This window comes from Nerophis ophidion, linkage group LG22 (assembly GCF_033978795.1).
Source record: "Nerophis ophidion isolate RoL-2023_Sa linkage group LG22, RoL_Noph_v1.0, whole genome shotgun sequence".
Taxonomy (NCBI): Eukaryota; Metazoa; Chordata; class Actinopteri; order Syngnathiformes; family Syngnathidae; genus Nerophis; species Nerophis ophidion.
In genome coordinates this window covers 15,377,523-15,391,349 of record NC_084632.1, presented here as the reverse complement: position 1 = coordinate 15,391,349, position 13,827 = coordinate 15,377,523, and the positions used below count along the sequence as shown (strand labels likewise).

The 13,827-nt window shown below is 44.3% G+C and overlaps 1 protein-coding gene across 1 annotated transcript in view; it reads left to right on the top strand.

The window, feature by feature from the left end:
• Positions 1–13,827, top strand: part of LOC133540590 (adhesion G-protein coupled receptor D2) — a 313,842-nt gene that overhangs the window by 230,513 nt on the left and 69,502 nt on the right. The gene's annotated exons all lie outside the window — the stretch shown is intronic.

Genomic DNA, 13,827 nt, shown 5'->3' with positions numbered 1-13,827 from the left:
TACTACTTGCCGTAGTTTTGAAGCAATGCATGATGGGAATCCGGATGTTGTGTGTCAGTGTATTAACGTGCCGGCTGGAATAAACACAGGCTGAGAAATAGCTCCGTGCCTGCCTACTTTATGGGTTATAGATAAACCTATGGATGACAGAGACATATATAGTATTGTTGTCCAGGTGGAAATCGAGAGAAGTTCGGGAGAATGGTTGCCCCAGGAGATTTTCGGGAGGGCCACTGAAATTTGGGAGTCTCCCGGAAAAATCGGTAGGATTGGCAAGTATTCCAATGTCATTACATCACGACAGCGGGTATGCATATGCATGAAAAGACTCCTACAGACATCACACACGGGACGGTTCAGTAAGCATGAATTGTTTTAGTTACACTGTAAAACGTACAAACGTTGCTTGGAGTCATGAATAAAGAACCCATATGAGTAGAAACGCTATGGACGGCTAGAAGACTGGAACGGCACTCTTTTTTTGACAGTACCAAATGCAGCACCTGCGGTGTGCAAACGCGTCTAAAAGATAGCGCAATAGCATAAACAATAAAACACCTTTTCAGCGTATTTGCCTGTTTTCTTTTTTGAAAATTATTTTTATCATGGCCGTCAATGGAGAAAAATCCACAAGGTAGTAAGAAAATATTTCGGTGTAGAGTCCAGAATTTACGGTATGTTTAATATATCTGGCCACTGTAAAATTATACACAATTCACAAACATAATCAACAATGCAGTACATATTTACAGACTTCTTTGGTACACCACTAAATGAGCCCGTGTACCACCAATGTGGTTGTTAAGGGCCACGACCAGCAGGGGAGCCTCATGTTCATGGCTTGTAATTTTGTAAAGAGTTGAAGATTGTTTTTGTTTTTTTAATTTCAATGAAATCCGTGATGTCATAACAAAGATCAAATGGTCAAATGAACCGTTACAAGTAAGAATCACAAATTATTCAATTATAAATTTTTTTTGACACATACTCTACTACTTAAGGTGACAGCTACAGTCCGCGAGGAGGAAACAACATCACGCTTCAACACATCATACCTTCGCCTTTTTTGAAAAGTGCAAAACGTTTGCAAGCGACCACATGAGTACTCAAACCTTCTGTGATTTTGTCGTGGAAATGCTGGCTTCTGTCAGAACAAATCGACAAGTCCAGTTGGTCTAATTCACCTTTGTGTGAGTATTTCTTACCTACAGTATGCACAGATGTAGATTAAAATAATATGTTCCCAGTATTGATCTAAGTATGAAGTTATCGGTATTGGTTTGAACAAAAATATATCATGCATCTCAAACTGTATTGCCTTGCTACATTTTAACCTCCAATAAGAAAGCTCACTTACTGGTACAAAGCAAACACATCAATTGAAATGATTGTATATACACTATATTGCCAAAAGTATTTGTCCACTCTTCCAAATGTTGAGAATCAGGTGCCCTAATCACTTGGCCCGGAGTATAAAATCAAGCACTTAGTCATGGAGACTGTTTCTACAAACATTTGTGAAAGAATGGGCCACTCTCAGTGATTTCCAGCATGGAACTGTCATAGGATGCTACCTGCGCAACAAATCCAGTCGTGAAATGTCCTCACTCCTAAATATTCCAAAGTTAACTTTATTATAAGAAAAGTGAAAAGTTTGGGAACAACAGCAACTCAGCCACTAAGTGGTAGACCACGTAAACTGACAGAGAGGGGTCAGCGGATGCTGAAGTGCATAGTGCAGTGGTTCTTAACCTTGTTGGAGGTACCAAACCCCACCAGTTTCATATACGCATTCACTGAACCCTTCTTTAGTGAAAAATATATATATACCTATTTTTTCATATTCAAGAAAAAGTTATGTTTTTTACAGGTGCACAAAATGAACCATGCATGAACATCACCTTGTTCAAAGAACAAAACCAACACAGTGCATGAACTCACAACAATTTACACACCTTAAACACATTACCATGAATTAATTAACGTGGACCTCAATTTAAACAAGTTGGAAAACTTATTTGAGTGTCACCATTTAGTGGTCAATTGTACGGAACATGTACTGTACTGTGTAAACTGTACTGTTTCATATAACGTATTCCTTTTCCTTTGCAATCTGCTAGTAAAAGTTTCAAATCGATCAATCAAACAACCTGCAAATCAGATGGAAAATTATAGGGAATATTGTTTGGGGGTATCCAAAATACGCTGATAGAGAGAACTTTTTATTTACACGATAAGTCCGATGTGTCTTTACTTCCGTGGCGGAGGCTTTGCCGAACCCCTAATGCCGGCTCACCGAACCCTTAGGGTTTGATCGAACCAAGGTTAAGAACCACTGGCACAGTGCAAAGACTTTCTGCACAGTCAGTTGCCACAGAACTCCAAACTTCATGTGACTTTTCAATTAGCCCACGTACAGTACGCAGAGAGCTTCATGAAATGGGTTTCCAAGGCTGTGCAGCTGAATCTAAGCCATACATCACCAAGTCCAATGCAAAGCGTGGGATGCAGTGGTGTAAAGCACATCGCCACTGGACTCTACAGCAGTGGAGACGCCTTCTCAGGACTGATGAGTCACGCTTTTCTATCTGGCAATCTGATGGCCTAGTCTGGGTTTGGAGGTTGCTAGGAGAACGCTACATTTCGGACTGCATGGTACCGAGTAGGGCTGCGAATCTTTGGGTGTCCCACGATTCGATTCAATATCGATTCTTGGGGTCACGATTCGATTCAAAATCAATTTTTTTTCCCGATTTAAAAGGATTCTCTATTCATTCAATACATAGGATTTCAGCAGGATCTACCCCAGTCTGCTGACATGCAAGCAGAGTAGTAGATTTTTGTAAAAAAGCTTTTATAATTGTAAAGTACAATGTTTTATCAACTGATTGCAATAATGTAAATTTGTTTTAACTATTAAACAAACCAAAAATCTGACTTATTTTATCTTTGTGAAAATATTGGACACAGTGTGTTGTCAAGCTTATGAGATGCGACGCAAGTCTAAGCCAGATTGATAAAAAAATCGATTAAAAAACAAAAGAGAAAATCGATTCTGAATCGCACAACGTGAGCATCGCGATTCACATTCAACCCCACACCCATTGTGCCAAGTGTGAAAATTGGTGGAGGAGGAATTATGGTGTGGGGTTGTTTTTCAGGAATTGGGCTTGGCCCCTTTTTGTCCAGTGAAAGGAACTTTAAATGCTCCAGGATACCAAAACATTTTGGACAATTCCTTGGGATGGCACTCCAAATTCAGATTTGAGTAAAGGCAGGTGGCCGAATACTTTCGGCAATCTAGTGTCTTTGGTTTTGAGATCACGGAGTGGATCGAAATATCTTTTTGCTTCTTGATTGATTCACTGCCAACTCGCTAAACTTCCTCAACTTCTTTCTTTTAAGTATGCAAATGATGGAAAGAAAAAATTACTTTTTGATGCCTAATGAAAAGACAGATGAATGATACGTTTTGCAAGACACCGATTATATTCAACAATTAATACAAAATTATTACCTTTGCTTTATTTCAATGATATTTCATTCCTTAAACCCGACCTTGTGGTGATTTCAGCTTGCGGCATAAAGACAGTGAGGCGCATGGAGGCTCAACATCTCTTCACACATTCTTTTGGGTTGTTTGAACGGTCCTGAAAGGGGTCTGTGGAATGTGACAAACTCCTTTTGATACACTTCGATTAAGAAGTTTCTTCTCTCAAAGAACACTAACCGCTCGCGCCATCATGGTCACCACGTTTCGTCTTTTAATCCGAAACATTTTAGTTCGGTATTAAAGGAAGTGGATGTCGCGAATTGTGTTGTGTGAGAGGCTTTGTGGCGTGTCCTCATGCGGCGTAATTACACCTGTGCGGGCACGCTATTTAAGTCAAATGTTCTTGTTTTATTTAAGGCACATGTGTGCGCGCATTCCTTTTACCGCCATGCGGTGTACAAGCGCCGGGCTGCTTTCAATACAACCTCTTATTAGGTGGTGATTATCTCGGCCGCGTCTGGCTTCTTTCAGCCGCTGACTTGGAGTCGCAGAGGCCAGGGGCACACCAGGAAGAAAGGAGTGAAAACTTCCTGAACCCAGCTTTCACCCCCCCGCCCCTAAACTCCAGTGGACCCCCTCAAACTATCAACGGGCAACCTTATATTCTGTCTGTTCGTATGGGGAATAGTGCATGACTAAAGCCCATTCTAAGGTTATCCAGGGTAAATCCCACCTAACCTTATCATTGTCCACACACCCACATGGGTGGTTTAAGACCACCAAACCCTCTCCCCCCCATCCTAGTACGCATGCGTGAAAAATGGATACGTCAGAGTCACCTCCAGTGTTGCTTTGTGTGCAAGTTCTTCAATTAAATTGAACTTATCTGAATAATATCCTGTGTTGTGGTATTTCAATTAACTGGAATCCAGTGTGCTGTGGGGCCTTATTATAGTGAATCACATCTGAGCCACCATCTATTCATCAATCAATTGCTTCTTCCGCTTATCCAAGGTTGGTTCGCGGGGGCAGCAGCTTAAGCAGAGAAGCCCAGACTTCCCTCTCCCCAGCCATTTCGTCCAGCTCCTCCCGGGGGATCCTGAGGCGATCCCAGGCCAGCCGGGACATAGTCTTCCCAACTTGTCCTGGGTCTTCCCCGTGGCTTCCTACCGGCCGGACGTGCCAAAAACACCTCCCTAGGGAGGCATTCGGGTGGCATCCTTGCCAGACGACCGAACCACCTCATCTGGCTCCTCTCAATGTGGAGGAGCAACGGCTTTAGTTGGAGCTCCTCCCGGATGGCAGAGCTTCTCACCCTATCTCTAAGGGAGAGCCCCATCAGCTCCTTCTTCACCACAACAGATCGATACAGCGCCCGCAATACTGAAGACGCCGCACCGATCCGCCTGTCGACCTCTCGATCCTACCGGTCGGACGTGCCCAAAACACCTCCCTAGGGATGCGTTCGGGTGGCATCTTGAACAGATGCCCAAACCACCTCACCTGGCTCCTCTCAATGTGGAGAAGCAGGCCAGGCCACCCGGGAGACATAGTCTTCCCAACGTGTTGTAGGTCTTCCCCGTGGCTTCCTACCGGTCGGATGTGCCCTAAACACCTCCTTAGGGAGGCGTTCGGGTGGCATCCTGACCAGATGCCCGAACCACCTCATCTGGCTCCTCTCGGTGTGGAGGAACAACGGCTTTAGTTTGAGCTCCTCCCGGAAGGCAGAGCTTCTCACCCTATCTCTAAGAGAGAGCCCCGCCACCCGGCGGAGGAAACTAATTTTGGCCGCTTGTACCCGTGATCTTGTCCTTCAGGTCATAACCCAAAGCTCATGACCATAGGTGAGGATGGGAACGTAAATCGACCGGTAAATTGAGAGCTTTGCCTTCCGGCTCAGCTCCTTCTTCACCACAACGGATCGATACAGCGTCCGCATTACTGAAGACGCCGCACCGATCCGCCAGTCGACCTCTCGATCCTACCGGTCGGACGTGCCCAAAACACCTCCCTAGGGAGGCGTTCGGGTGGTATCTTGACCAGATGCCTAAACCACCTCACCTGGCTCCTCTCGATGTGGAGGAGCAGGCCAGGCTAGCCGGGAGACGTAGTCTTCCCAACGTGTCGTGGGTCTTCCCCGTGGTTTTTTCCGGTCGGACATGCCAGAAACATCTCCCTAGGGAGGCGTTCAGGTGGCATTCTGACCAGATGCCCGAACCACCTCATCTGACTCCTCTCGATGTGGAGGAGCAACGGCTTTAGTTTGAAATCCTCCCGGATGACAGAGCTTCTCACCCTATCTCTAAGGAAACTCATTTCGGCCGCTTGTACCCGTGATCTTGTCCTTTCGGTCATAACCCAAAGCTCATGACCATAGGTGAGGATGGGAACGTAAATCGACCGGTAAATTGAGAGCTTTGCCTTCCGGCTCAGCTCCTTCTTCACCACAACGGATCGATACAGCGTCCGCATTACTGAAGACGCCGCAGCGATCCGCCTGTCGACCTCTCGATCCTACTGATTGGACGTGCCCTAAACACCTCCTCAGGGAGGCGTTCGGGTGGCATCTTGACCAGATGCCCAAACCACCTCAACTGGCTCCTCTCGATGTGGAGGAGCAGGCCAGGCTACCCGGGAGACGTAGTCTTCCAAACGTGTCGTGGGTCTTCCCCGTGGTTTTTTTACCGGTCGGACATGCCAGAAACACCTCCCTAGGGAGACGTTCGGGTGGCATTCTGACCAGATGCCCAAACCACCTCACCTGGCTCCTCTCAATGTGGAGAAGGAGGCCAGGCCAGCCAGGAGACATAGTCTTCCCAACGTGTCATAGGTCTTCCCCGTGGCTTCCTACCGGTCGGACGTGCCCTAAACACCTCCTTAGGGAGGCGTTCGGGTGGCTTCCTGACCAGATGCCCGAACCACCTCATCTGGCTCCTCTCGGTGTGGAGGAACAACGGCTTTAGTTTGAGCTCCTCCCGGAAGGCAGAGCTTCTCACCCTATCTCTAAGAGAGAGCCCCGCCACCCGGCGGAGGAAACTAATTTTGGCCGCTTGTACCCGTGATCTTGTCCTTCAGGTCATAACCCAAAGCTCATGACTATAGGTGAGGATGGAAACGTAAATCGACCGGTAAATTGAGAGCTTTGCCTTCCGGCTCAGCTCCTTCTTCACCACAACGGATTGATACAGCGTCCGCATTACTGAAGACGCCGCACCGATCCGCCTGTCGACCTCTCGATCCTACCGGTCGGACGTGCCCAAAACACCTCCCTAGGGAGGCGTTCGGGTGGTATCTTGACCAGATGCCTAAACCACCTCACCTGGCTCCTCTCGATGTGGAAGAGCAGGCCAGGCTAGCCGGGAGACGTAGTTTTCCCAACGTGTCGTGGGTCTTCCCCGAGGTTTTTACCGGTCGGACATGCCAGAAACACCTCATAGGGAGGCGTTCGGGTGGCATTCTGACCAGATGCCCGAACCACCTCATCTGACTCCTCTCGATGTGGAGGAGCAACGGCTTTAGTTTGAACTCCTCCCGGATGACAGAGCTTCTCACCCTATCTCTAAGGAAACTCATTTCGGCCGCTTGTACCCGTGATCTTGTCCTTTCGGTCATAACCCAAAGCTCACGACAATAGGTGAAGATGGGAACGTAGATCGACCGGTAAATTGAGAGCTTTGCCTTCCGTCTTAGCTCCTTCTTCACCACAACGGATCGATACAGCGTCCGCATTACTGAATACACTGCAGCGATCCGGCTGTCGACCTCACGATCTTGAGCCATCATAAATTAATCAAATCTTTAGAGGATATGTGAAAGTAAACAAAGTGGTAAAGAACATTTTAATCATTTAATCTAGGAATCCAGATATCTGGTCAGGACACTCCTCACTTTTTTGCCTTCACCTTCATTGTCCATTCGTTTTTGGTGACTTCATATACTCTGGACCTAGACGTTGAGTCTGCGACATACATAACGGACAATAACTGGTACAGTCTGCTTTGCCAGTCCAAAAGCATTCGCTGTTTCCCGTAGCCTTCCCTCATTGGCCAGCTAATACAAAGCACACGCTACCATATTTTTAACACATCCACGAGCCCGCATTCTTGTGTACTCTCCTTCGACAAATCGACAAAGTTTTTCGTTAAGTAGAATGACAGCTGACCTGGACATTGGAAAGTTCTCTTGCCGTCTGAGAAGTGTTGTATCCCAGATAGCTGCAATTGCTTTCTCTTAAGGTATTCATTTGTGATTTCTACAAGCGTCTGTACAGACGGAAGGCATGTCTGGATGACTCAACTCCAAATTTCCAGTGGTTAGCTCCGAGTTACGAAACCGCTTTATTATGAAGCTGGCTGTGGCACTTTCTTTCTGACCTCACTTTCTGTAAACGATCAATGAGTTCATATAAAGCTAAGAGTCGTAGATTCAAGAAATAGACGGCACACTTACACCTGTAAAAAAAAAAATCCAAGGAGAGGAACCTTAAATAACGATTTAGTGCGGCCGAAACGGGGCTTAGGCTAACTAATTAGTAGTTTAATGAGATATCCGGCCTAATGTAGACAGAGTCTACTGCTATTCATGCACCAGTGGCGGGCTGTGAGTTTCCCACCTCGGCCTTTAGTGATGTCCGATTTCAATGATTACCTCTTAAAATACAATGATTGATGTCACCACATGACCATTGCAGGAACACATTTACGCACTACTGGGTGTTGAAACACCTCAACAGTACACAAAACAAGGTTATTTTCTGGCACACTTAAAAATCAATAAACCTGCATCAGCAATTGAAACATATCTTATGTGGTACTATAAAAATTAAAATTAGAAAAAACATATTACACGTGAAAAAAATTAAGAAATCAAATATTTAAACTCACAATTTGTGGCACCCACCATGTTTTAAAGCACCTCTAAGATATTTCAGTGTTATAGCTTCATCTTTATTGTGAGTTTTTCAGCCGTGTGCGTTGCTGAACATTCTCCTCTACTCGTAAAACCAGCAATGTAATGTATAAAATACTACACGGTCTAGGTCCGTCCTATCTTGCCGATTGTATTGTACCATATGTCCCGGCAAGAAATCTGCGTTCAAAGGACTCCAGCTTATTATTACTGATTCCCAAAGCCCAAAATAAGTCTGTGTGCTATAGAGCGTTTTCATTTCGAGCTCCAGTACTCTGGAATGCCCTCCCGGTAAAAGTTCGAGATGCCACCTCAGTAGAAGCATTCAAGTCTCACCTTAAAACTCATTTGTATACTCTAGCCTTTAAATAGACTCCCTTTTTCGACCAGTTGATCCGCCGTTTCTTTTCTTTTTCTCCTATGTCCCACTCTCCCTTGTGGAGGGGGTCCGGTCCGATCCGGTGGCCATGTACTGCTTGCCTGTGTATCGGCTGGGGACATCTCTGCGCTGCTGATCCGCCTCCGCTTGGGATGGTTTCCTGATGGCTCCGCTGTGAACGGGACTCTCGCTGCTGTGTTGGATCCGCTTTGGACTGGACTCTTGCGACTGTGTTGGATCCATTATGGATTGAACTTTCACAGTATCATGTTAGACCCGCTCGACATCCATTGCTTTCCTACTCTTCAAGGTTCTCATAGTCATCATTGTCACCGACGTCCCACTGGGTGTGAGTTTTCCTTGCCCTTATGTGGGCCTACCAAGGATGTCGTAGTGGTTTGTGCAGCCCTTTGAGACACTAGTGATTTAGGGCTATATAAGTAAACATTGATTGATTGATTGAATGTCATGACAATGCGCAGTCTAGTACCGTTTTTAATTTATTAGTACCGTGGTAATTTATTAGTACCGGTATACCGTACAACCCGTTTGTACTGAAAATGTGGAAGGAGGTCTCTAAATTTAAGTGCAATGACAATAAAGTTCCTTCAATCCATCTCTTCGCCTCCTACTGCTTACAACCAATAAATGTGTTTAGAAATGTGTTCATTAGGGTTGTACGGTATACTGGTGTTAGTGTAGCGCTGCAATACTAATGAATCATATTCTGTACTATACCGCCTGTAAAAAGTACCAGTCCGACACCGTTAGCTTCTTCTAAATCACTAATCCTCGGATCCATGGCGACAAATAAAGTAAGTTTCTTACAAGTATCAACCCTGCAGGACGAGGAATGGCTAAACATGCTTCACTACACACCGTAGCTCACCGGCGTCAAAATGTAAACAAACGCCATTGGTGGATTTACATCTAACATCCACTGTAATGATACCAAGAATGGGTGTGAGTTTTCCTTGCCCTTTTGTGGGTTCTTCCGAGGATGTTGTAGTCGTAATGATTTGTGCAGTCCTTTGAGACATTTGTGATTTGGGGCTATATAAATAAACATTGATTGATCATTGATTGATTGGGGGCTTCACGGTGGCAGAGGGGTTAGTGCGTCTGCCTCACAATACGAAGTTCCTGCAGTCCTGGGTTCAAATCCAGGCTCGGGATCTTTCTGTGTGGAGTTTGCATGTTCTCCCCGTGAATGCGTGGGTTCCCTCCGGGTACTCCGGCTTCCTCCCACTTCCAAAGACATGCACCTGGGGATAGGTTGATTGGCAACACTAAATTGGCCCTAGTGTGTGAATGTTGTCTGTCTATCTGTGTTGGCCCTGCGATGAGGTGGCGACTTGTCCAGGGTGTACCCTGCCTTCCGCCCGATTGTAGCTGAGATAGGCGCCAGCGACCCCGAAAGGGAATAAGCGGTAGAAAATGGATGGATGGATGGATGATCATTGATTGAAGTACAGGCACGTATCTAGTCACTGTGCATTATACAGACTGTATAATGCATATGTTCCATTTGACTGTACATGTACTGCAAATGTATGATATATTTATATTATTCACGTGTGAATAATGCTGTATAATAGACTGTATTTATGTTATTTGCATGTAAAAAAATACCCAAGTGTTTATTGTCTGTTGTGAGCAAACTGTGGTGCGGAATTTCCCCTAGGGATCAATAAATTACTTTCTATTCTATTCTATTCTAGTCGATACTACTACGATTATGTCAATATTTTTTAGCATCACAGCATCTTTGGTTTTGTTTTTTTATGTATATTATGTTTATAATATAAGGTAATATGTCCCTGGACACAAGAGGACTTTGAATATGACCAATGTCTCATTCTGTAACGACTTTGTATTGTATTGATACCAAAATTAGTGGTATCATCCAAAACTAATGTAAAGCATCCAAACAACAGAAAAATAAGTGATTATTACATTTTAACAGAAGTGTAGATAAAACATGTTAAAAGAGAAAGTAAGCAGACATTAAAGGGGAACATTATCACAATTTCAAAAGGGTTAAAAACAATAAAAATCAGTTCCCAGTGGCTTGTTTTATTTTTCAAAGTTTTTTTCAAAATTTTACACCTCCCGGAATATCCCGAAAAACTGCTTCAAAGTGCCTGATTTTCACCATCGCTATATCCACCTGTCCATTTCCCTGTACAATACAAACAACATGGTGGTTACCACTGCAAGATATAGCGACATTAGCTCGGATTCAGACTCGGATTTCAGCGGCTTAAGCGATCCAACAGATTACGCATGTATTGAAACAGATGGTCGGAGTATGGAGGCAGATAGCGAAAACGAAATTGAAGAAGAAATTGAAGCTATTGAGCGAATAGCTATTGACGCTATTCAGCCATAGCATGGGTGTACCTAATGAAGTGGCCCATAGCATGGCTGCCTTATTAGCATCGCCGGTAAAATGTGCGGACCAAACGATCAGGACGTTCGCATCTTGAGACACTGGAGCAACTTAAATCCGTCGATTGGTAAGTGTTTGTTTCGCATTAAATGTGGGTATCTAGTTTCAAATGTATATACAGCTAGCGTAAATAACATGTTAGCATCGACTAACGTAGCATGTTAGCATCGATTAGCTGGCAGTCATGCTGCGACCAAATATGTCTGAATCGCACATAAGTCACCTTTGTGATTTCGTTAACTTAATCATTGCAAATGCATCTTCAGGTTATCCATACATCTCTGTGCCATGTCTGCCTTAGCATCGCCGGCAGACACTTTGGTACATTCAATGGGGGTCTGGCGGCAGATTTCTTGCCAGTGGTGCAACTTGAATCCCTCCCTGTTAGTGTTGTTACACCCTCCGACAACGCACCAACGAGGCATGATGTCTCCCAAGGTTCCAAAAAATAGTTGAAAAAACGGAAAATAACAGAGCTGAGACCCGGTGTTTGTAATGTGAAAATGAAGATGGCGGGTGTATTACCTCGGTGACGTCACATTCTGACGTCATCGCTAAAAGACCGATAAACAGAAAGGCGTTTAATTTGCCAAAATTCACCCATTTAGAGTTCGGAAATCGGTTAAAAAAATACATGGTCTTTTTTCTGCAACATCAAGGTATATATTGACGCTTACATAGGTTTGGTGATAATGTTCCCCTTTAACAGTAAATGAACAAGTAGATTAAGAATGAATTTTCTACCACTTGTCCTTATTAATTTTGACAAATTAATAGAATGGAAAATCACACAATATGTATATCAGCAGACAAATTAGGAGCCTTTGTTTGCTTACATACTACTAAAAGACAAGTTGTTTTGTATGTTCACTATTTTATTTAAAGGCCTACTGAAACCCACTACTACCCACCACGCAGTCTGATAGTTTAAAATCAATGATGAAATATTAACATTGCAACACATGCCAAGACGGCCTTTTTAGTTTACTAAATTGCAATTTTAAATTTCCCGCCAAGTGTCCTTTTGAAAACGTCGCGGAATGATGACTCTTATGTTGACGCGTGCTTGTGACGTTAATGGTTGTAGCGGACATTTTATCCCAGCACCACTCACGGCTAAAAGTCGTCCGATTTAATCGCATAATTACACAGTATTCTGGACATCTGTGTTGCTGAATCTTTTGCAATTTGTTCAATTAATAATGGAGACTACAAATAAGAATTCTGTTGGTGGAAAGCGGTGTATTTCGGCCGGCCGTAGCAACACAAACACAGCCGGTGTTTCTTTGTTTGTTGTGAAGCTTTAATATGGAACAGAGCGGTCAAGCGAACATGTTTCTCTACCACATGTCAACCGGCAAGTTTCAGTGAGAAAATTGTGGTAATAAGTCGGCTCTTAACATGAGCGGAGCTTGTGTCGTTCTTCCTGCAGCTGTCAAAGAGGCAGCTGCGACTTTCTTAGCTCCTCCATGGCTTCCCTCAGAGACACTGGTGGTCACCACACCCTTCCGATTTTCAGGTACTATATAATCTCACTAAAACACTAGTAACACAACAAGCCGATACGGGATTTTCCAGAATTGTCCTAATAAATGTGTCTAATAACATCTGAATCGCTCCCACTGCTCTGTCTTTTTTTTGTTTTCTTCTAGTCCTTCAGTTTCACTATCCTCATCCACAAATCTTTCATCCTCGCTCCAATTAATGGGGAAATTGTCGCTTTCTCGGTCAGAATCGCTCTCACTGCTGGTTTCGATGATTGTAAACAATGTGCGGATGTGAGGAGCCCTACAACCTGTGATGTCACGCGCACATCGGCTTCTACTTCCGGTAGAGGCAAGGCTTTTTTATTAGCGACCAAAAGTTGTGAACTTTATCATCGATGTTCTCTACTAAACCCTTTCAGCAAAAATATGGCAATATCGCGAAATGAACAAGTATGACATCAATCAATCAATCAATCAATCAATGTTTACTTATATAGCCCTAAATCACTAGTGTCTCAAAGGGCTGCACAAACCACAACACAAACCACTAAGACTTCCTCGGTAGGCCCACATAAGGGCAAGGAAAACTCACACCCAGTGGGACGTCGGTGGCAATGATGACTATGAGAACCTTGGAGAGGACGAAAGCAATGGATGTCGAGCGGGTTTAACATGATCCTGTGAAAGTTCAATCCATAATGGATCCAACACAGCCGCGAGAGTCCAGTCCAAAGCGGATCCAACACAGCAGCGAGAGTCCCGATCACAGCGGAGCTAGCAGGAAACCATCCCAAGCGGAGGCGGAACAGCAGCGCAGGGATGTCCCAAGCCGATACACAGGCAGGCGGTCCATCCTGGGTCCCGACTCTGGACAGCCAGTACGTCATCCATGGCCATCGGATCGGACCGGACATATAGACATATAGAATGGACCTGCTATCCCGGTTTAAATAAGAACATCTCATTTCAGTAGGCCTTTAAGACAAACTTGCAATAAGAAACATATAATAATAATAATAATAATAATAGATTACATTTTATATCATGCTTTTTTATTATTAGATACTCAAAGCGCTCACAGAGAAATGGGAACCCATCATTCATTCAC